This window comes from Dunckerocampus dactyliophorus, chromosome 2, assembly GCF_027744805.1.
Source record: "Dunckerocampus dactyliophorus isolate RoL2022-P2 chromosome 2, RoL_Ddac_1.1, whole genome shotgun sequence".
Taxonomy (NCBI): Eukaryota; Metazoa; Chordata; class Actinopteri; order Syngnathiformes; family Syngnathidae; genus Dunckerocampus; species Dunckerocampus dactyliophorus.
Window position 1 is genome coordinate 9,790,070 of NC_072820.1, and position 25,467 is coordinate 9,815,536.

At 39.4% G+C, this 25,467-nt stretch overlaps 1 long non-coding RNA gene across 1 annotated transcript in view; it reads left to right on the plus strand.

Annotated features, from left to right (window-relative positions):
• Positions 1-25,467, plus strand: part of LOC129177428 (uncharacterized) — a 72,410-nt gene that overhangs the window by 45,405 nt on the left and 1,538 nt on the right. The window contains exon 2 of the long non-coding RNA XR_008569622.1: positions 4,167-4,203. This is a non-coding gene — a long non-coding RNA (uncharacterized LOC129177428). The remainder of the gene's footprint in view (positions 1-4,166; positions 4,204-25,467) is intronic.

Sequence of the window (25,467 nt, forward strand, 5' to 3'; positions counted from 1 at the left end):
ACTGTGCCTTTTATACAGCTCCTCACAAAACAAACACCGCCTTTTTACGCTTTTAGCATGTTTACCGGTTTACGTCATTTACCGTTGCGTCGTTATGCGTACATTTTCCGGTTAGCGCAGAATGTGGTGCACGTCTTGTCATGTTATTAATCCACTGAGTGACTCCATCTGTGTTCTTAATGTATTTTTATCACAAAACGTTTCCGTTAGGAGCCTATTAGCTTCCTAATATGTGGAAACAGGAACCGGAAGTCAGCTCCGTCGCTTGTCTATGATGTCGTCAGCAGTTGACTAACGCAGTTACGGCACAAGTCTCAAATATGTTCGCACAAACATGTTTTTGGAGTGTAAAACGAGATCCAGATGGACGCCACTGCATTTTCTCTAATGAAATTTTAATGAGGTTACCTTGTGATATTTTCTGTTCAAATATGAACAAAAAGCCACATAATACTTTTTCAAACAAATCCAGTTGAGCCATTTTGCTAGTTTATGCAAGTATTGCCCTGGCATAAGTACACAACGAGCCATGTGTTTGACCTGATAATGTATCAAAACAGAGCTCAACTCCTGTACGGCGGAGGCTATTTAGTACGTGTCGACAAGATAGCACAGCATCATGTAAAAGCAGGTGCTGAGAGAGATAAGCGGGACGTCTACCTTTTACATTCCTGAAGACCAGCCGGTATGCGTCAATATAGGGAGAGGCCCCAAAGACAAACATTAATCTCTAAGCTAAAAGAAACTCTTTGTTAAGGAGCTGTAAATGATCTATTGCTTATAAATGTACAGTATAAATGACTTTACTGGGCATATTATCATAGAATATATTAAGATTGGGAAGGCGATGTGGCAACTCGCTTAACTACTCAGATAATCTAGCTGTAATCTCATGAGACCCCGGGCTGATTTCTCAATAGATAACGCAGATTTTATGCGTCGAAGCTGTTTGAGACGTATAAAGAAAGACAATGGAGACATTAAAGTAAATGGAGACGAAATTGGATGTACAGTATATACTGTAAGTCTCTGTAAGTATATACTCAAGTCTCAAATATATACTTGGTTAATGTTTTGTTGCACTCTGTTATTCATTTGCTCTCTAAAACCCATTCATTGTACGGCGTTACTCAAGCAAATTGGGAAATTGTGAAGTCATTCAATACCGTAAGTGTGTGTGATTACTGGAAAGTGATTGCAGGTCTGGTGATAAGACCTCGACGGTCAGGTACGTTCCGTTCACTATCAAGAGAGGTTTGAATGATCCATGCACCAGCCGAGTGAGAAGTGGCAACCAGCGCTGTAGTATACTACAATGTAAGCCTACACTTAAATATGATTATTGCATAGGATTAATCAAAAAGGGCAACATAATGGCATACCTATAAATCCATAAACCTGCAGCTGCCCTCACACGTCCTGCATGTATCAGGCAAACAAATAAAAGGGTCATTTGTTATCAACTTCACCCATTGAAGGCAGGGCCAGTATTGAATGAAAGTAATGCAGCGTCAACTCTTTGTGGAATAGAAATGCCCTGATCCATGATTAACTCTTGTTTGCTGTACGGCTTTTCATGTGAAAGCATCACTGTATCACATGTAACGACCAAACACCTCAGTAAACAGCGTTTGGGAGGGGGGAAAAACGACATTTTAACAAATCTCAAGGACATCCTTTTACCTGGTTCCATACTTCCGAGAGAGGCGATGTTCCATTTAAAGTTGCATTGTTGCTTGTGCATGACTATGGAATTGTCCTTGTAGATCCTTTTGCAAACAGTGTGGTTGTTTTTTTTCTCGCTTTTGTTAAACATTTAGTTTTCATATACTTCTTAGTCCCATTTGTTTTGTTAACTGAAAAACATTTGTGTTCTTACCTTTTATTTATATATCAGGTACATGCACCCTATCCTCTGATACTTTGTTGTAAAAGCCTGATCAACCTCTGGTGAGCTTGAGTAGATAATACGACGATAGTATAATTTGACAGTCAAATTCATTCATTCAGCAGAGCATGAACATATTTTAATGCATTTGACTTGCTCGTCTTCAGCTAGTGCTGCTGCAAAACAAAACAACAAAAAAACGCTGGCTTGTCTTCTCTATGGAATGACGGCAGTGACAAGCACCTTCCAGTTCACGCACACCCCCACCCCTTCAGGATGAGGAAAGTACTACAGCACCTCCACGTATGATATTTTTCTGTTCAGTAATCCCTTGTTTATTGCGGTTAATTGGCTTCAGACCTAACCGTGATACGTGAATACCCTTATTTATGAATAGAATAATTTCATAGTTAAGAGCCTTGTTTATGACCTTCTAAATACGTTTTTTAACATTATTAGAGCCCTTACGACATGAACTAACACCCCTATAGTCACATTTACACTCGTATTACCCAATGTAGTAGACATAATAAGAGTAAATAAACAATTTAAGACATAAATAAGACTCATGCTTGTGTGTGTTCCCGAGGGGAGCTGAGTGCGGGCGAACAAGAACTGACGTCGGGGGTTCAGAGTTGAGTTTAAGCTTGGCGTGGGTTACTGCAAAAACAGTGGCCCGTGTTTTTATTAGGGATTTGTATTACGTCAAGGTCAAGGTTTATTTATAAAGCACATTTAAAAACAGTTCACGCTGCCCCAAAGTGCTGTACAGATCAAGAAAATAAAATGCTAGAAAAATTCAATAAAATAGCCAAAATAGGCAACATGTAACAAGTATTAAAATAAAATAACAACAATAAGAACAATTATAAGAACAATTAAAACATTTAATACAATCAAAAGTTCAAAAATAAAATCAATAGATAAAAATGTCTGTTTGTCTTAAAAGGCAGCGAATAAAGGTGTGTTGTTAGTGCTGATTTAAAACACTCCTCACAAGGAGCAGTTTTGATTTGCAAGGGGAGAGTGTTCCATAGTTTAGAGCCTGCAACTGCAAAAGCTCTGTCTCCTCTTGTTTTTAGTTCAGTCCCGGGACAATGTGAAAGAGACTGCTTGCAAGACCTAAATGTTCTGGTGGGAGTGTGCAAAGTCAGCAAATCACTTAAATAAGAGGTGGGTAGCCCACTTAGGAATTTAAAAACATGCAATAAAATCTTAAAATGAATCCTGAAAGTAACAGGTAGCTGGTGGAGGCGAAGTAAGCACAGGAGAAATGTGTTCATAAAGTTCAAACCCCGTGAGCAGGCGAGCAGCTCCATTTTGGACCAGTTGAAGTCTATGAGAGGAAGACTGGACAAGACCAAAGCAAAGGGAGTTACAATAGCCCAGACGTGCGGAAATGAGCATATGTAAGACGCTTTCATATTGTTTTATGGGTGGGTACGGCTTCGCCTTGGCAAGAATCCTGAGCTGAAAGAAGCTTGCTTTGATCACTGAACTGATGTGGTTGTCAAGATTAAAAGAGATGTCAATAAAAACGCCAAGGTTATTTACACGGGGGCGGAAATAAGACGAACGGGATTAGGGATTATTGTTACTGTCGTGAGATAATTTAAACCTGCAAAAAAAGCCTGCTGATCAAGTCTGCCGTTTGAGTCTCACTGAACATTACAGTAACATGACTGACACCTAGTGACCAGTGTAGAATACTACATATCATTCACAGTGTCTTTGAATGCGTCTTCTAAATGGCTTCTACAAGTATTTTAGTTAATTTATCCTTTTCTATGTTGAAAATGCTCAATTTAGGCAAAACATTTGTATCCATTTTTTGACTAATAACAGGCGGTGTTCAACCACGAAACGACATGATTCAGTAATTAATATATTTTTGAAAAACCATGATAGTGAGTGAAGCTGCGAGTGGCGAGGGACGACTATATTGTCCGATTAGCAAGAATAATGACGTCACCCTTACATTACAGACACTACAGAATCTGTAGAAAGTCATGGCGTATAATAAATGTTTCATGCTGACAGACAGAAACTGGCACGCGCCATTATCCAACTCAATGCACTCACCGAATGCACTCAGACGCTAGGCAAGACTTGCACACTAAGCCAAGAAGAGACGTTCGTGGCGGCCTCATCTTAGGTTTCTGCCCAGCATGTGATCAGGAACTGTGTAAATTCAGCAATTTTTACTGAAGAAAATGTTAAATGCTATTGTACTAATATTAATATTTATTTTATGTTATTTTATTTTTCATCCTGACAGGTGAGGCCTCCCCTTAATGCACGTCACTGATCAGCTGGTATGTAGTGCTGTAAATCCTATCACAGCAGCAGACATCTGTACATTATGACTGATATTATGTAATGTTAGGTTATATAAATACTGCCTATTGTATTTCCTGACAACAAGAAGTAGAAGTGGGTGCAGCCGTTTGCTTAATGACATAATGCCAAAAGCGAGGAGTATGGAAAAGACTGTGGAACCAGGTGAATGGCAATCACAATAAATGCCTGTCTTGTAACTACAAAAAAAAAGTTTGAGATCAACAACAACATTTGTGTGTGGACAAGGCCATAGATGAAGTCCCTGTTTGCTATCGTCATCTCTGAAAATCAGCTTGTTGATTCACCTCCAGATCCGATGCGTTCCGGGATGCTCCACCTTCTTGGAGCGATTCTTCCCATTAGAGATAAACCAGTCTTTGGGACTGTTTTCATCTTATCAAGACTTTTAAAATGCAATATTGTTCCTTATAAATTGTTGTCTGACCTACAATGTTGTGGGCCGGAGGCAACCTCCTGATGTAGTTTTTATGAACTCCACAAGATGGCAATAGCTGCATTTGAAGTGCCATGAGTAGTGGCCATACAGCAGCTAAATATACCTCTGCATGTGCTTTCAAATATTGGTGGCACTACTCAGCTGTGGGTATGAAACTTATGCTTGTTACACGCATGTTGCCTTCGTGTTGTTTACAATTAACTGATCCGCGGTATTCATTATCACTCATTCACTGGATACTCATCTAAAATGAGCATCCGTTATGGATAATGCATTTTTGCCGAGTACGAGCATGAAACGAGTACAGCTTGTCATTATCTGTAATCGTGATGAAGACAAATCCTCATTGGGTAACTTATGTATTCACTCTTCACACTCTGTGATTGGCCAGTCACACACAGTGACCGCCCCTCCCGAGACAGACTCTTCACACACATACACAATACTCTCTGCTCGGCTCAACTCCAGCTCACGTTCTCTATTTCACTCTATTGTGGTTTGTGTGATATTTAAAGGGAGTTGGTAGACTTGTTTCATTACGTATGCGGTGTATTTCACAAGACAGAGTTGAAAACAGCTGGGTTGGTCACTGCCTCCACTCCGGACCTGTTTTTGAAGGTTTTCCTTACCTCAGCTCATATGTAAAGTTACTTGGTAAACTTGTTTCGTTACGTACGCAGTGCATCCGACAAGACAGAGGTGTAAATGGCTTGTGTTGCGTCGGTCACTGCCGGTGTTTTTTTAATATTTTTTTTATCTGCTTGCTTGTAATTTGGCTGGTGGTATGAAGTCAGTTGGAAACTTTGCTCGTAGTACTGAACGTGGTGCTTTTGAGAAAACTACAGTGAACATTTCCCTGTTTGCCATCACTGGATGTTTGCATGAATCTCCAACTTCACACAGATCATTAACAAAGAATTAAGTCTTACAGATCAGATTCTTTTCAACGCATGTCAATTTCAGACTTAAAATACTGTACAGATTTAAGCCCCACCCATTTATGTTTGTTTATGTATCCGGTTTATGCCCCACTCCAAGTACAGATACGGATACAGATAATTTAGATGGGTGAACAGATACAGATACAGATAGCGGTGTACTCGCTCATCCCTAGTACTCTAGTCATGCTGAGTGTACAGTATTACAACATCGATTCTGTTGCTGCCGTGTTGTACAATATACTTGTTAATAAATAAACATGTGGTCAAGGAGAGCCACATTTTTCTTGACACTTTCTCATGCACTTTAAACCAATATTAAAGCTAAAAAAGAAGTTGTTGTTGTTGATGAGTTTTTACATTTTGGAAATAATAGCCTCTCTTAATTATTGCTCGCTTCCAATTAATGCCCATTACTAAATCATGCTGTTTTGTGGTTGAATATGGCCTACTGGTAAAAAGAATATATACATATTCACCAAATTGCACGTGTTTTTCCCTAAATTAAGCATTTTCAAGGGTAACAATTGCTGAATGAATTAAAAACAAATGTAAGGCATTCATAAGACGCATTCAGATTGTTTGTAGTATTCATATATATACATATATACATTGATCACTGGATTTCAGTAATGTTACTGTAATGTAACACAAGACAAACAGGTTTTTATTCCAGGAACAGGCACAAAATTACATAATAATAATAGAAGTAACACTAACACTACTAACATGGGCTACCGCTTTGGCCATAACCCAACTCAACTCTAAACCCCCGACGTGACTTCCTGTCTTCCCCACATCCGGAACACACTTCAACACATGAGCTTGAGTCTTATTTATGTCTTAAATGCCTTATTTACTCTTATTGTGTCTACTATATTGGGTAATACGAGTGTAAAGATGACTATAGGGGTGTTATTTCATATCAAGAGGGCTCCAATAATCTTAAAAACGTCTGTAGAGCCGGAATATGTAATAATGGTGCAATATGTAATAATGTAATGCATTTTGACGTCATTATGCAATAACACTGCATTTTGTAATAATTGCCGCATTTTGTAATAAAATTCTTGAACGCATTTTGTAATAAATATTGCCAAAAACACTACAAAAGTTATTACAAGTTATTACAAAATGCGGCAAAATTTATTACAAAATGCGTTCAAGCAATTATTACGAAATGTGGCGTTATTACATAATAATGTGAATATGTATTACATTATTACATATTGCACCATTATTACATCATGCGACTCTACAAGTAAACAGGTTTTCTGTGCTGTAACTAGAAATATATTCTATTTATAAATAAGGAATTCTACTTCGCGGAATTTCACTCATCACAGTCAGGTGTGGAACCAATTAACCACAATAAATGAGGAATTAATGTACTCTAAATGCACCTTGCAAATACAGTATGTGTATTTATGTGAAAAAGTTGTTTCAAAGACTACTTTTGAAAAATACATTCGTTGACATTTGATAAGAAGTATTTCACAGACATTTTATTAACTGAAAAGAACCCCGTTCAGTAAGAATTTTAAATAAAATATCACCAATAAATGGTGAATGAAAGCACCAAAGATCCAAAGAAGTCAAAGTCAAAATCCGGTTCAGTGTTCCTCCTGGTTGCATTTTCTAAATATTTCATTCCCATTTCCTTTTTTCTTATGACTTGTCCTTTCCCCCGTCATGCACCATTGAATACCGTGTGCAATCCGGCAGGTTTTTTTTTTTTTTTTTTTTTTTGCCTGCAGCGCTTTAGTTCATTTCACAGAGTTTGACTGCATTGTTGCTTAAACGTGGCGCCCTGGTTCCGCTCTACTAGATCTTGCAGACCTGATCAATACTGTTAGCATGTTTAATTGTCCTTTGTCAGAACATTGTCGCACTGTCTTTGCTATTTCGGGAACTGCATTATGATATGTACTGTATGTAAACAAGCTGCTAAATGTGGATTCAATAATGAAAGCGCTATTACACAATTAAGTGAGTTTTTCTGTGAGCTTGAGTAATTAGATGGTGTCAGAGCAGTTGAAAGTGAGGCCACGAAGTCAGTGTTTTGGCTTGTTTTGAAGGATTAGTACATTTCGTCACCCTGAGGCATTTTTTTTTTTTTGGTGACTACCTCGTGAAGTGCCTTTCCCCCTGTTCACCAGATGGTGGCACTCTCTGTCTTTTTGAAAAGTCCCTCAGCCCCCCGAGCCTCTGGTGAGTCAATCATTCTGCATCTTATTTTCAAAACCCAAATAGTATCTGCCACTGATGGAAATTCCATTAAAGTGGCATGAATTGGGCAGACGTAATTATTTTAATTCTGAAATACAAATATAAAATGTAGAATAAACATAAAAAAAAACCATGGATCTTCTTTCATGATCTTCATTCATGCCCACTAACCTACTCCAGAAATGAATGAAAAGAATATGAATTTAATTAGGATAATAACCAATCTTGCCATCAAGTCTGTTAAAGCAAGATAATTCTCATTTGTGAAATCTGATAAGGATGATTTTCTCCCTGATAAGCTCCATGCCCTGTTACAATACTCGGGCAGACTGTGGCCCAGTGTCCTATCTCCCCTCAATTAACTTCAAACTGCTCTCTATTACACGCTACAATGAGATACGCGATTTCATTACCTCACACGGCCTCCATCAGCGCCACTAATTGTTTTTCTTTTTCGCCATCCTCCGTCTTGCGAGCTTTGTGCGTGACAACAGCCCCATGCTCTTAGAGATGAAAGGATACAGGTGGTCAAGGAAAGAGAGAGACTTTGTACTCGTCTTGTCTGCTTGCTTGATTTCGTAGTGAATAACCTTTGACTTCCACAAACACGACGCACACTTAACTCTTAATCAGCAAAAGTCCTCCGAGAATGGAATAGGAAATGAATGACGGCATCTTCAAGGTGAAGTTAACAGATACCATTAAATGGTGATTTATTTTAGGGTCAGCTATCATGAGCACTTCCATTGTTGAATCAAAGATGCTGTCCCTCCTTGGCTGCAAAATACTGCCGCCTATGCTAAGATTCAGGCTGGTAAATGTAGTCTACTTCATACCATAACATCAACAATATAAGATATTTAATTAATAAAAAAGAATATTACAAGAAAAAAAAAACAGTTGAAAAAAATATATTTGGGTCGCTGTAAGAATTTAGGGCACAGTTGCTAAATGGCCTCAGCTATGATCATCTCCACTGGAGATGTGTATAATAATCAAAGAACTGCTTCAATGTCTGGAATTGATAGTTGATTAATTATGTCTCAAAGTGAGGCCAAATGGAGAGTACTACTTGCAGAGATGCTGTTGATTCAGTCTCAAGTAGTTTGTTGTCTAAAGAAGTGATCTCCAACCACCGGGCCATGGTCCGGTACCGGTCCGTGGGAAACTTTCAGCTGCAATGATAAAAAAATACACTTCATTTTTTTTTAAATAAGTACATTGAATTTTATGCAAATGATTATAAATTTTTATTCAAATAGGGCCGCACGGTGGTCTAGTCGTTAGCATGTTGGCCAACACAGTAACAGCCTGGAGATCGGGAAGACCTGAGTTCGATTCATTCAAAAGTTCATCTTTTTAAACTTTTACTTAAATAAAATCTTACATGATAGCTACCTGAATTTTTTCAGCCTTCATCTTAGCGTACTTCCCTGCAACAAAACAAGACTGAATTCAATTTCTTCCTCACTCTCACAATCACACAAACAGGCTTCATGAAGTTATATTACATGACCTTCACACTGCATGTAGTCAGCCGTGGCATGTGTGATATAATAAAGTGAAAAACAATTATCCTCCCATTCCGTGTGGAAGTGGTAAATTTATGTCTTCTTACTTTGTCCATCTTGCCCACTCTGTTTGAAACACTTTCTTAAGTAAATTAGAGAGGCTAACTACTTAGCTCGGTAGATTGCTGTGCTTGCGGCAGCTGTGTCTTATGTCTCTGTAGTGATCCCATAGTGTGCACAATGTGGTCTAAACAAAGAATAATAGTAGTGTAAAGGTGACTATAGGGGTGGTAATTAATGTCTAGAGGGTTCTAATAATGTTCAAAATCGTATTTAAACAGGTTTTCTATGTTCTAAATAAGAAAATATTCTGTTTAATAACATTGAAACCTACTTTTCACAAATTCACTTATCACAGTCGAGTCTGGAGCCAATTATCCACGCTAAACGAGGGATGACTGTATAGAGTTAGACATCCCACAGTTTTTACATGTTTACATGTAAATGTGTTTACATTTACACGTGTTTCGGTAAGCGGCGACAAGGTCCCACTGTGTTCGACAGTCCTTGAACGCACCATAGTTGTGTGCATGTGCTCACTTTCTCCGACGCTGCATAGATAGACTACTATACTGTATTTTTCCCATGTTTCTTTCACCTCATATTTGGTCCCAAATGCTGATATTATGTGGGAATGCATAAAAGTAAGGATTGATGACATCATTGAGTGATCATTTGTGAATTTGTTTGCTGCGCAGCCTGAAGTTAATCACTAATCATCAAACAGCGATGTTATAATCTTCTCTCTGAAAAACAAACTCCACGCTCGTACTGATGGATGTTGGGTCTGTATTCATTTAGTGCTTTTAATTTGATGTTGCTCCTGTACTAGTTTTACAAAATATATGATGAATAAGAGGAATTAGAAAGCTATAATGTATGACCTCCTCAAAAAGGTTGGGGACCACTGGTCTAAAGAACAACAACATGACAAACTATGGACGGCATCCATGAATCAAACACAGTTTGGCCTGAAAAAGAAACCTCGGCAGACTTGGTTGTGTGATTCTGAGGTCTTCGTTCCCCCATGTACTGTAATATAGTAAGATGTACATAGACTGTACAGTGGAACCTTGGTTACCTTACGCCCTGTTAACGTATTTTTCGGTTTATGTGGAAAATGTACACATTTACAGTATATTTGAAGGTTAGCGTACAATATAGCGCATGTCTTATCGTGTTAATAATGTCGCGTTAATGAGTCCAATTGTGTTTTTAACTCATTGTTATTACAAAACATCCCTGGAAGTCCCCCAGCTCCGTCGCCCGTTTATGAAGTCATCAGCAGTTGACTCTATGGTTCTTTGCTAAGTAACACAGTTATGTCACAAGTCTCTGCTTTTCTTATTCATCACGGCTGCGAAATAACCCACAATGGAGCCAAAGAAGATCGGAAGTGGCAGCACTTTGATAAATAAGGTGAAAAACACAAGTGAATTTAAGAAATAACTCACAGCAAAACACGAAGGTGGAATCCGCATGGATCTCACTGCTTCATAGCAGTCTTTGTCAAAAGTCATGTCTTCAATCAAGGTAAAGGTGATGTTAAATGTGTTTAGATCCATTTCAGACTTGTTTTTTGGAATGTAAAACTATTTTATGTACAAGTATAAAAAAACGTTTTTGGGTTGTCATTTTTGGGTGTCCGGTTTAAGTCCGACTGACGTTCTGGATGACACTAACCAAATTGCCACTTTATGTGTACATTTTTTTTTAAACTGCATTTTGTCTAAATAAAAGCGTCACTAGACATGTTCTGTGGTAAAAACAAAAAAATTAAATACTTGTGGTACTGTTGCATATTTCTAATAGATATTCTCCCTGGCACATTCTCCACATTCCTAATCTCCACATTGGCTACAGAGAGGACCCACTAATCAAATTGTCATTATTGAGTGATGCAGTTCTGTTGTCATAAGTGGTTAGTCGGTTGTGACATTTAAAAAAAAAACAAACCCCGATCTTAAGTCCATCCTTGGAATTTACAGGAACAACAGGCCAATCAGTAAAATGGCATGCAAGACCTGTAAGCTCTGTCCAACAAAAGCAGCAGGATCCATAATCACACATGGTTGACTGCTCTTCTCTGTAACGTTGCCTTCTGTTCATGCTTGGTGAGCCAAGGTCTTTGTGGTCCTTCAAAAGAGTGAACAGTGGGATTTTTTTCTTTTTTTTTTCTTTTTTCTTTCTTAAAACCATTGCCTGCTGTGGTGAAAATTGACGAGGATGGAAGTGGTTGGCCTGCAACTAAGCAGACAAGCCTTTAATAGCTAAAGGCCCTGTCACACCTTGACGATTTAGCCAGCTTACACCAACGTATGAAAAAATTGGCCAATACGCTGGCGTACGTCCAATAAGTTATGGGTAAGTTTTGTATAAGTTAAGAGCACGCTGAAACACGCCGGTATACGTCATAGTACGTCCAAGTCGTCAAAAATTTTGTGCATGCACAAAACATTTCAACGTATGTCAACGTATGATTAATACGTCCCGCATCCGCGGGCAATAAGTAATGCGATCGTTGACGCCCGTTCACACACGTTATTTGTAAGTTACGTACAAGTCAAAATACGTCAACATACCTTGAGACAGAACTGTCTTCTTGGCGAGTGAAGATGGAGAGGAGGAGAGGCTGTCGTGTTTGTGTTTACAGGTAAGTTTGCAGCTTGACCAGTAGAGGGCACTGTGACACTGGGAATGGAACCAACTTTTGATTTTTTTATCAACTTTATTAATGCATTAGCGAGTCACAAATCCATGATTGGTAGCGTATGCAGCCTACACCACGGGTCTCAGACTCGCGGCCCGCGGGACGATAGTTTGCGGCCACTGTCTTAATATGAAAAATTAATATTCGTGTGGCCCGCAACTTTGATATGAAAGACACTTGTCGTGTGCGGAGCTGAACGAACCAATCATGGTGACGTATATGGTCTTGAGGGCGGGACCTCGGCCGAACGAACCAATCACGGTGAGGTATATGGTCTCGAGGGCGGGACCTCAGCCGAACAAACCAATCATGGTGAGGTATATGGTCTCGAGGGCGGGACCTCGGCCGAGCAGCAAGTCCAACGCCTCACCGCCTTAACTAGTTCGCTCGCTCATTCATTCATTCTTCGGAGACAGAGCGGAGTCAGTGGCTTCACGGCTTCTCCTCTGCCCAGCTGAGTGGAGGAATGAATGAATGAGCCGGGGGCCACGAGTCTGAGACCTCTGGTGTAGGCTGCATACGCTACCACTCATGGATTTGTGATCAAAAGTTGGTTCCATTCCCAGTGTCACAGTGCCCTCTACTGGTCAAGCTGCAAACTTACCTGCAAATACAAACACGACAGCCTCTCCTCCTCTCCATCTTCACTCGCCAAGACAGTTGTGTCTCAAGGTATGTTGACGGATTTTGACTTGTACGTAACTTACAAATAACGTGTGTGAACGGGCGTCAACGATCGCATAACTTATTGCCCGTGGATGCGGGACGTATTAATCATATGTTGTCATACGTCGAAATGTTTTGTGCATGCACAAAATTTTTGGACGACTTGGACGTACTATGACGTATGCCGGCGTGCTTCAGAGTGCTCTTAACTTATACAAAACTTACTCATAACTTATTGGACGTACGCCAGCGTATTGGCCAAATTTTTCATACGTTGGCGTGAGCTGGCTAAATCGTCAAGGTGTGACAGGCGTTGGGCATAAATTGTGAACACCGGCAACACGTTACGCATCCGTTGATATAAGTTGTCTATAAGTTATAGAAATGTTCTATATAAGAATACGCTGTGTATACGCCCAAAATTGAAAAAAAAAAACATCGGCAGTTCAACGTATGCCATCAAAATGATCACGTCAGGCATGCGCTGCCTAAATCGTCAAGGTGTCACAGGGCCTTAAAAAGAAAGAAAATGCAGCAAATCTTTTGTTGTAATCATTTGATTCTTGTTTGTAATAACATCATAGCGGCTTTAAAAATGTTGTATTTTAACCATAGCTTTACTGAAAGTGGTGGATAGGATGTGAGAAGATGACACAGCAAGCTAAAACCCAGAAGGTCTTAAATACCACTTTACCTCTCAGAGGAAAGAAGGCTGCTAATTAATAATGCAGAAGTAGCATATGAGAGGGTGATGTCATATACTGTATGTGTGGACCTCTGAGCTCTACAAGCACACATTCCACAGGCTCAATTTCGTAACCACATTGTCCAGCCCTGCTCTCATTGTCCTTTTGTGTGCACATGGAATCAAACTCGACCGACTTGCACTGATGACTGGGTGTGCAGTCTCCAGCTGAATTCGTTTCAGTCATACCATCCAGGATTCGCTCACACAACCAGCCGAGACCAGCTTGGTGATGAGGTTCGGGTCTCCAGCCGAGCTCTAGAAATCACATCTATGCTGTTTCACATTAGCCGGGGCACACAGCTACCACACATGAGAGAGACAAATGGGAAAAAAAGCAAGGCAGAGATGAGTGAAAGGGAAGAGAAGTCAAGGAGCTTCGAGCAAAGTAAAAACGTTGCCAGACCAAAATGCAGTGGCGCATGAAAGACCAATCAAAGCTTACACACGCGTATGCACATGCACATAGGCACGCAATTAGAGAATTGGAAAACGAACCGTTTGGTATTCTAATTACAAACTGATCTGCATATATTCTCATAACAATGAATTTGCTTCAGGTAGGGAAGAATGAAAACATCTCCGTTTTGAGGGGACGCATACAGAAGCATCCTAGCAACACAGCAGTCTTCTTTTGTGTCACGTTTAAATGTCAACTATCAAAGAGGCTTCTTCAAAGTTGACACACACTCTCTCATAGGGTGGGACAAAATATCGATATGTGCAGTGATACGTGGCCACTTAGTGCTTTGGATGTTCAAAATATATTCATAAATCAAGCTGTTTCATGGTTGAACACAACCTAATGTTAGTTTACAAAATGCATATTTAAGCAGATTTTATGTTTTTTTTGGCCTAAATTAAGCATTTTTAAGCATAAAAATGGTCAAATGAAATAAAATACAAATATAAGCCAATAGAAGACACACTCAAAGATGCTGTGATTATATGTAGTATTCTACACTGGTCACCAGGTGTCAGTAATGTTACTGTAATGTTTGGTGAGACACACAGCATCAGACTTGGTTGCCGGAACAACAGGCTTTTATTGTGGGGTTGAATTATCTCAGAAGAGGCATGATAATCCTTAACAGGGGCTACTGTTGCGGCCACAGCCCACACTAAGCCAAAACTCAACTCTGAACCCCCAACGTCATGTCCTGTCCGCACCCCACTCAGCTCCCCCAGCATGGGAACACATTTATAGCAATACTAATGAGCATGATTTTATTTGTCTTAAATGGCTTATTTTCTATTATTAAGTCTACTATATTGGGTAATACGAGTGTAAAGATGACTATAGGGGTGTTATTTCATGTCTTGGAGGCTCTAATAATGTTTAAAAACATATTTAGAAGGTCGTAGACGGGTATTCTATGCTCTAACTAACTCTTGGGTCTTTAAATGAAAAGACGGTGATATCAAATATAGTAGGGTGACCATATTTTGATTTCCAAAAACCAGGACAAAGAAATTGATTTCATAAAGACAACGACACAAGAACCTGAGGTCAAATGGTTGTTAGGTACCAATATTTTTCAGGAAGAATGTCCATGCTGAAGTCGGAAGAACTTGAATGAATGAAGTTGAATTTGAACGGTCTTTGTGCATGATGTCCTCAATTTTACGAGACTTCAGCGTCAGAGGATGAAGTCCGTGCATATGTTCTGTTTTTTCTTTGGCTCTTTGCAGCTTTGGCAACACCAAAGGGATTACGTCACATGCAGCAGAGCCTTAATACCGCTCAATTTAATGTCCCAATCAAAAACAATGAACACTAAGACATTTTTTATCGTTTTTATCAAAAAATTAAAAAAAACAGGAAGGCCAGGGAAGGACGTGAAAAATGCCCTGGGAAAACAAGATGTTTGTCACATATTAGTCACATAAATGGAATAGAAGTGCACAATTGGAATTGGACAGTGCAGTGTGAATTCACCCGAAAGGATGTTACACCACTGATTGCCTTATTAAGTGACTAATGAAACATTTCTTTAACGTCTTTATAGTGTAGAATAGAATGGTGTTTGAAAGAAATGACGACCATTCCAATGCTCAGAAGTTTTCATTTTAGCAAAAGCTGGATTTTAAAATATAATGGGCAATAAAATGGCTGGTTACTGAGCTGTAGCAATTTTTTTTTACTGTTTTACATTCTTTCTGACCCAGTGTGGTTAAAATGGCTTTTTGAAGAGTTGAACAACAAGTGTTGACAAGATTCTGCTTTCCTTTGGATGTGTGTACTTTGCGTTTGATGGATCTTGTGTATTGTAAAACGGGAACGTGCTGGAGTCTCCGGAGGACTTGGAAGACTGACGTAAGACGACCCCTTGCACATTTCCAAGTCGATAAGCAATCTTGTGCACTACAAAAGAACAACAGTCACCATTTTATTGCCCAACCAGCAAACATGTGTCCGTTTAAAATGTCAAATTAAACAAGCTGTTGCAAGGATGCCACATTGTATTGATTTAAACTGGGCTCATTATTTGACCACCATGCTCAATTATGGGATATCACGTAGCTAAGAAGAAGCATTTGCAGAAAAACGCAGTTCTGGGGGCCTCATCTATAAAAATGTGTGTGGAATTCTGACTAAAAGTCTGCGTATGCCAGAAACCCTAAATGTGTGTAATACCCTGAGTTATAAAAGATGTCGTACGCACACATCCACACAATATTCACACAATTTGTGGTTCATAGATCCCACCTTGAGTAGAAGTGTGCATACACAGTCGGGATGAGCCTTATACTCGTTTTCGAAATATCCATTACGGCTAAAGCATTTTTGCAGAGTACGAGCATGAAACGAGTACAGCCCGTCATTATCCATAATCGTGATGAAGGAAAATCCTCATTGGGTAACTACTTGTGTATTCACTCTTCACGCTCTGTGATTGTCCAGTCGCCCCTCCCTAGACAGACTCGCTCCAGTCAGAGAGAGGAGCCATGCCTCTCACTCTTAACACAAAGACGCAATGCAGACAGTGACTCTCTTTTTGTTTGGCTCGACTACAGCTCACATTCTCTATTTCGCTCTGTTTTGGTTTGTCTGATATTGAGAGTTAGTTGGTAGACTTGTTTTGTTGCGTACGCGGTGCATTTGACAAGACAGAGTTGAAAATGGCTTGTGTCGTGTTGGTCATTGCCTCCATTCCGGACGGTTTTTTTTTAGGTTTTCCTCAACTCAGCTCGTATCTAAAGTTACTTGGTAAACTTGTTTTGTTACGTACGCGGTGCATTTGACAAGACAGAGCTGTAAACGGCTTGTGTTGCGTCGGTCACTGCCGGTGTTTTTTTGTTTGTTCTGTCCGCTTGCTTCTAATTTGGCTGGTGATTGGCTGGTTACAAGTCAGTTGGAGAACTTTGCTTATAGTACTGAATGTGATGCTTTTGGGAAAACTACAGTGGACAAGGCTGACAGATTACTTACCTGTTTGCCATCACTGGATGTTTGCATGAATCACCAACTTCAAACAGATAAATACAAAATAATTAAATAATAAAGTCTTACAGATCACTTACATACATACACACTACAATCCATGTCAATTTCAGACTTAAAATAATGGGTAGATTTTAAGCCCCACCCGTTTCTGGTTAAACCACAGCCATTTCCGGTTTATGTACCACTCAGTCCGAGTACAGATACGGATACACATAATTTAGATGGGTGAACAGACACCGATACAGATAGTTGGGTACTCGCTCATCCCTTGTACGCAACTCCGCCATAAGTCACTCCCTTTCCACGCCTCCACTTCACCACAGAAGGTGAATGCAAAGTGACTGGTGAAGGTGGCGTCCATATAAGAGTCATGGTTGCATTGTTACGATGGCCGCTGTCACAAGGGCGAAGAAGCGGACTTTCATTGAAATGTAGGTGGAAATACTGGAAAAAGTTCAGTGGTACCTCGGTTAATGTCCGCCCCGCTTAGCGCGTTTTTCGGTTAACATCCCAAATTTTTGCTACAATTTTGCCTTGGCTTGTGTTAGTGTGCAATTTGGGCGTGTAACAAACTGTTGTATCTGTGCTTGGTTTGTTTATGCACCCATCTTGGATCACACCCCAAGACAAAATCTATCAATACTTAGTTCACCCTCAGGTACGGCAGCCTGTAAGGCACATACAGTACGTGTAATGCAATGAAGTGGCCAAAACAATGGACCCTCGTGTCTGTGCAAAAATGCACAGACAGTAGTCATCAACTACTGTCTGTGCATTTTTGCAAACTCTAAATAAGCCGCTATGAGTCCAAAGGAGCTTGCGAGTGACAGCAATGTTCCCAAGAGAGTGAATCCCACTATTGAATTTTTTCTCAGTTTTGCTATGGAAAAATACCTTCCAATATTTGGGTCAATACAGTAATACATGTTTGTATTGTACATGTTGTCTCTTCTCTGGGAATAAGGTTCAGTGCTTGATCTGTGTGTGTATTTGTGTGCCATGTTGTCCTATGCGGCGTGTTCTTCAGGCCTCGGTGGCTCCGTGATAAATCCTTATGGCCCTGTGGGCATCTGCCTCCGTTACAGCTGGCCCAGCCTAATGAACTGGACCCATACACTGTCATAATCAGATTAATGACTAGGTTCAGGTACAAAATGACCAAAATCAATAGGGAGAAGGTAAGATAGAAGCCAATTCCGTGACGAAAAGGATAATTAGGCACTGTTGACAGGTGTAGTGTCACGGTCAGTGACAAGCTGGATGCTTCTAGGTCAGTCGAAGTTACCAAGCCCAAGGAGCAAATTAATACAAAATAAATGATCAAGGACTCTTGTATTGTGTGTGTTGGTTGTTGACGTCGTATGGAAATTACAATGAATGAATCTAGACCACTGATACTGCAGAGGCATATGGTGACAAGGGTCAAGGTCCTCCTTGTTTGCCCTACTTACAGTCCCAAGGACAGTTTGACAACTGGCTTTATGACAGAAACAGATCGCAGTATGAGTGCAACTGTGGTACATCTGGTGATATATTTGCATAAACCTGTCAGCTGAGACTTGTGAGGACATCTATGAAGGATGGACACATGTTATGGTCTGGGCCAAACAACCTGGGCATGTGAAACATCTGAGGAGGCTCAGATTTTGGGTCATTGTAGGATTCGCCTTAGTACATGAATATAAGACAGTTTGAAAGGATGGGTCATCTTACATTCGAGGTGAAGAGATTTGTACATGCAACATCAACAGGAGGCTCCAAAAACTTCACCTCGTGGGTCACCTGGAGAGACGACACAGGGACTCACTCATAAAAAGTGTCCAGAAGATCACAACAACAGAGATAATGTTGATCAATGAAGCCAATTCATCAATCAGCTGTTGAGCACATCAGAAATACAATATAATTAATACAACTGTAAGAATGAATGTAATGCACTCATATCGAAAATGTATTTACCCTAAAACCGTTCTTGAAAAAGAGGGGTCGTTTTACAAGGAGTGTCGTCTTATAGTCGGGCCTTTGGACTATAGTCGATCCTCGCTATTTACAGTGGGATGCACCTAAAAATGGCGCCAGATTGTAAGAAAGTGATGTCACGTTGTTACTTTTTACTGTATGCTGTCCTGTATGCTATAATTATTGTACTTTACATGATATGCTTTGCTACCATGTATAATAAATCAAGAAAAAGAAAATTAAATAAAGATGAATCAAAAATGTATTTTAATTAAGTGTTTTCTGCAGGGAAAAAAAAATTATTATTTACAGTGATAAATACAATTAAACAAATATTAAATATATATATGTAAATATATATATGCATATACATAAATATATATATATTTTTGATAAATTATAAATAAATGTGCCCTGCGATTGGCTGGTGACCAGTCCAGGATGTACCCCGCCTGTCGCCCGAAGCCAGCTGGGATAGGCTCCAGCATAGGAAAATAAAATGTGTTTTCTATAGAAAAAAATGACTATTTTCAGAAAAAAATACAGTAAAATAAAATATATATTACAAATGTAATGTAATGTATATGTAAAAAAATAATGTAAAAAAATAATTAATATTTAAAAAAATATATAATATATTATATATATAATATATAATTAAAATACAATTCATATTTTGGACCAAAATCCACAAATTTGCTGGGGACGCGATCACTGAACCATGAATATGAAGGTATCCACCTTTTAGTTTTGCTTGGCTCTGACAATGACAGGCTTTGATCTGAAAAGTTCAGACTCATAAAAATAATATACCACGTTCAGGCACATCACTCAGCTAAATGTTTAGTCAGTAACTTTATGGCCCCTTAAGGGAAAATATGTCAAACAGTAATGACGAGATAAGACATTCACACGGCAGCATGTCCCCAAAAGGATAAAGGTGCTGCTTCTCATCATCTCTGATAAATTACTGCAAAGGCAAATTTAGTGGCGCAACTTGCAAAGGTAATAAATTTACTAGGCATAATACATCAACAAAATCTTAGTCTTAGGTCGCCACCCACAAAGTCGATGGTTTACTCTGCCTTTGTGGCCCCACAATGTGTCTACAGATGAAATGGGGTTTGTTGTTGAATATTTCTGCTCTGATTGGTGCGGTGGAAAAATGAGCATACGGATTTGAGTTAGTAGCTGGGCTTTGTTTATGTTAGCGTTTATCTCTTTACATCTATATTCCTATGCATTCGGGGCATTTTCTTTCAAAAGGTGTATTTTATATTTAATGGCATTTATTCAGTTGCCAAATTAATCGACACTAACATCATTTGACTTTGCATTTTTTTTCCATTTGCCTCAGGGGCAGTTCTGCTTGAGTGCTATGAAGTCTGCCTAGCAACAAGTGGCCATGCAATTGTGTGCTGGAGCAAGGTTAATGGCAAAATTATATTCTTGTCCTCCTAACTATACCTTACCTGCCTTGCCTGAACAAAAAAAACACATGTAAATTTGAATTATTAACAATTAATATATAATATCTATATACACCCACACGCACGCACACACATACAGTAATCCATATATAACAACAATACTTCGATACGAAAACAAAATCTATTCATTTTACATGGTTAGAAATGAAAATAATGTCAAAGAAAGCTTAATTACAACAATATATTGTAGATGAAACACATGAAATGGCCAATAAGGAAAATTTTCCATAATGTGCCAAGCTAAGTGTCCAGCGTAAATACTGCCTGTGAATCAATAATTGACTGCGCCTGCCCTTTAGTAGCAGCCACCTCTTCTCCTACATCTCCAATGTATCAGTGCACATTTCCATGCAAATAGACTTGAATTGCCATCGCCAAATATTTAAAATACTCACATCATCGCTCTCTGCCCGTGTCTGCTGTCTGACGCTAAATAGTGAGGTGTTTGTGGTTGTGTCTGTCTTATTTCTGAGCAGTGTTGAAGCTATGTGGCCCATTTTCTGTCTTTTCCTGTGTGCAAAGCCCTCGTTCCTCAACTGGGAAATCAGCCATATATAATACAGCACCGTCACAAACAATCAGCACTCATTACCCACTATGCAGCACTACTTCTCTAGCTTATTTACCTGCTACGTCTAGATAGCATGTGTGTGTCAGTGTGTTTGCATCCCAGTGTGTGTGACTTATTATGCTTTTGCTTATGTAGATATATTGGAGCACTTTTTATTGAATTGCTGTTTGCTGTATTACTTTCAGTGTCTAGCGAAACGTTAAAGCACCATGGTCAGAGTTGTTGACGTTACTTAAACCTTGTAAACCTTGCATTAAGGAGAAAAACTGTTAAAATCCAGACATGCTTTTATCTGCCTTAAACAGGGGTCCAGAATTCAGCACTCAACCATTTACCAAACGTAACTGTGTTGCACAGCTAAAAGTGTAGTGGAACCTCCAAAGTTGAACACAATTCGGTAAAGTAAAGAAGACGGTATTGCCATGAAAAAGTCTGAAAAAGATGACTTACAGTATATTCTAATATAACATTTATATATGCAAACCAACAAACGACTTCTCGCCAAACGAGTCAGAGATTTTCCTCCCTTCACTCACATCAGTGAGGGGCTGACTTATATTCCTGAGCATCTTTTATCAGGTCAATAAGGTAATTCCTTCCAGGATCATATTGTGGCCATTATAAAACCTTCCTCAACTGACCAGCCACTGTTTAAGGCAAGTGTGTCCAAAATGCGGCCCGGGGTCTATTTTCGGTCCGCGGTTAGTTTTTTACTAGCCATGGGCACATTAAAACAAGAAAATTAAAAAAAAAAACAACAGCAAAAATGGAAAAAAGAGCATTAATTTTAGAAGCGTAAAGATGAAATATTAACTCATTCAGTACCAAAGACATATTTATACAGTTTTATAATCTGAACGCCCGATCCCAACAGCGTATTTAACATTTTTTTACGCGAGAGGCAAAAAGAGGTAATGATGCAACTCTCCACTAATACATTTCACTTCAGAGCACTTGTAAGCCATAAAAACGGCCACAAGGTGGCAGAAGTGCATTTGATAAGAGCTCGGCAGGGATCATGTTAACGGACAAATCACACATGACAAGAAGGAGGAAGTGAGAGAGCATGGAGGAGTGTACTGTGCAGAGGGTTACGCATTGTAGGGAAATTTTAACGCATGCACACGCGCAGAATGAGAATCAGCACCTCCAAGTCCGAGCCCATGGTTCTCGCCCGGAAAAGGGTGCCATCTCCGGGTCGGGGATGAGATCTTGCCCCAAGTGGAAGAGTTTAGGTACCTCGGGGTCTTGTTCACGAGTGAGGGAAGGATGGAACGCAAGATCGACTGGCGAATTGGTGTGGCCAGATGAGGTGACTTGGGCATCTGGTCAGGATGCCTCCCGGACGCCTCCTTGGGGAGGTGTTCTGGGCAAGTCCGACCGGTAGAAGGCCTTGGGGAAGACCCAGGACGTGTTGGAGAGACTATGTCTCCCAACTGGCCTGGGATCTGCCTGGAAGAGCTGGACGAAGTAGCCGGGGAGAGGGAAGTCTGGTCTTCCTGCTGCCCCCGCGAGAAGATGTGTGGATGGATGAATGGGCAAGTTAGAAAAGTAAGTTAACAGCTGTATAAAAACAGAAATAAATTAATCATAAGATGAAAAGCCAAACTCGTCATCCTCATGTAATGGACCATGAGCAGGAAGGTATTCAGAGCAATACTCTTACCTCGTGGCGTTCTTATATGTACCGCTGGAATGAATAGCAGCACAAGTGGTGTTGTGGCATCACAAAACAAGTAAAAATAAAAAAAGCAGAACACAGTTTTGGAGTTAATCATTTAGATGTTCATGTATGATGGTGGCCTGACTTTTGAGGCATACTTTTCCAATAAATTCTGGTTGTTGACTTTGGAGGTTCCACCGTTTCGGGCCAGTGTTCTCATGGAGTCCAAATAGTTAAAAAAAAAAAAAAGTATTTTTTCCTCTTGTTTGCACATTCTTTTTCTGTGCCACACAGGCATGCTGCTGTTAAAATGAGTCTCTTTCATCATTTGGAATAGGCCCCTTTTGTACTATTAAGCTTTCCTAAGCATGCAATGTTTCATTGCTCATTAAATGAGAATAACATATTTGTTTGCACTGTGTTGTGATGGTATTTAGCAAGCAAACTCCAAACTTTACTGCAGAGAACTTTTGTGCTAATAACTTGCCCAGAAATATTTGCTGGAAGTCACGCACAGATAACCGTTAAGGGAAATTGAAGTAATTATTTTCCTTAAATCACTGATGCAAACATTGTGTGTGTACTGCGTACTGCGTGTACAAATATATGCATAAGACACTAATCCATATTTGGGGATTGTTGTCCTTTTTTAGCTTTAAGAAAAGAAAACATCTGACAAAAAGCCTGTAGTGTCTTCTATCGTTGCAATGAAGAGATCACTCCCTTTTGTGAATAACGTAAAACATTATTACTACTTTCATATCACCACCATTATGTTTAGTGACTCTACTGTCAGAAATGTCATGAAAATGATGACATTTCAACTGTAGGTCAGTACAGACCAGTGGTTCTTAATTATGTTCTCTCATGGCCCCCATAGCGGACAGAAATGTTTTCCCGCCCCCTTGATTTGAAATATTATTGAGAACTGATAATATCTATTTATTTATCTGTACTGTACCGACTGAACTTGAAACTGAAACCAGGAAAATGCAACAAATTGGAGAGCTGTGAAGCATACAAGTGTATTCAAGAGTCAAATTGCATGCTGAGTACGAAAAATGTGTACATGTTGGCAGGTCTGCAATAACATTGAAAGTCACTATTTAGCCTCGTGTTATAGGTGACAAAGCAAATGAGTGTAATATATTCTGTAATAATACACCTCTCTCATAATGAAGTACAGTAGAACTTTGGTTTTCAAGCATAAAAATGGCTATGGCCGAAAATGGCCTCAGAGCCACACTTTGGAGACCCCTAATGTTCAGTATATGACTTCACTTTGAACTAAAGCCAAGACAAATATACTGGACTGTATTATGTGACATCTGTTCTCAATAAAAAATAATTAGAAACGCATTAAAATGCTCACAGTGATGAACAAAATAATTGGTTATTGTGTTACTGTGTATCCTATTGACCTGAATATAAGACAACCGATCTTCAATGCCAGTGAAATAACAATAATAAAAATGCAGTGAAAAAATATATCTAATTTCTTGGCTACTTGACAGTTGGACTGTTTTGGTCTTGTAATGAAACGTGCCTTTTTCTTGAAATTCTCTCAAATGTGTTTGCAGTGTTGACTCAAATCTGTGAAATTCCTTCTTGGTCGTTCACTACCTAATCTGAGGTCATATTTGGGATGTTAGAAGGGGAAGGATACTACTACAGTAATGCTTTGATTTTTTTTTTTACTTTCTTATTGCTTTTTAAACCAAAACTACAAACTCATTAACCCCCCAGGGTACAATGTGTTAAACAGCAGCTGTTTCAGAATGCTGTTCATTCTGGGACACATGACAAAACAAAACAAACTCAGCAGGTAAGGAGCTTGTCTTCCCCTCAGATTGTCCAGCACGGCGTGAGTGTTGAGAGTGAGGATTTAGCAATTCAAATTACCACTGCTGCGTCTTGCATGAAGATGCGGCATAGGAGGAAAAACCTGGATAATGGTTTTCATTTACCCCCTAGCCAGACTAATCACATCTGCATTGGTTCCACTCACCGCTCTGTCTGACACGTTGCAATTACAGACAGCAGCACTGTTGGTGGCAGTGGAACGGGTCAGTGGCAAAACCAGTACACAATTCTGTAATTTCCCTCATGGGATTAAAAAAGCATAGCTATCTATCTAGGTGTGCATGTAATCACATTCACTTCTGAATTTAGTGAGCAAAAAGGTTTGAGTGATTATTTCACAATAGTAGGAACACTTTTTGAATAGTATTACAGTAATTAATTAATTGGTTCCAGACTCGAATGTGAATGTGTGAAGTTGTCAAGTAGGATTCCTTATTTATAAATTGAATATTTTCATAGTTAGCATAGAAAATCTGTTAACGACCTTGTAAATACGTTTTTTAACATTATTAGAGCCGTCTAGACATTAAATAACACCCCTATAGTCACCTTTACACTCCTATTACCCAAGATAGTAGACATAATAAAGGAAAAGAAGCCATTTAAGACCTAACTAAGACTCGTGTGTTGCTGTAAATGTGTTCCGGTGCTAGGGGAGCTCAGTAGGGGCGGACAGGAAGTGACGTTGGGGGTTGGGTGGAGTTGAGTTTTAGCTTTTAGAAACAGTAGCCCGTGTTAGGGATTATTGTGAGACAATTCAAACCTTCAGTAAAAGACATTGTCCCGATCAGACACAAACACCAGACCCGAAGTCTGGTGTTTGTGTGTCTCACCGGACATTACCATAACACTACTGACATCTAGTGATGAGTGTAGACTACTACATATCAACACAATGTCTTTGAATACGTTTTCTGAAGGCTTTATAT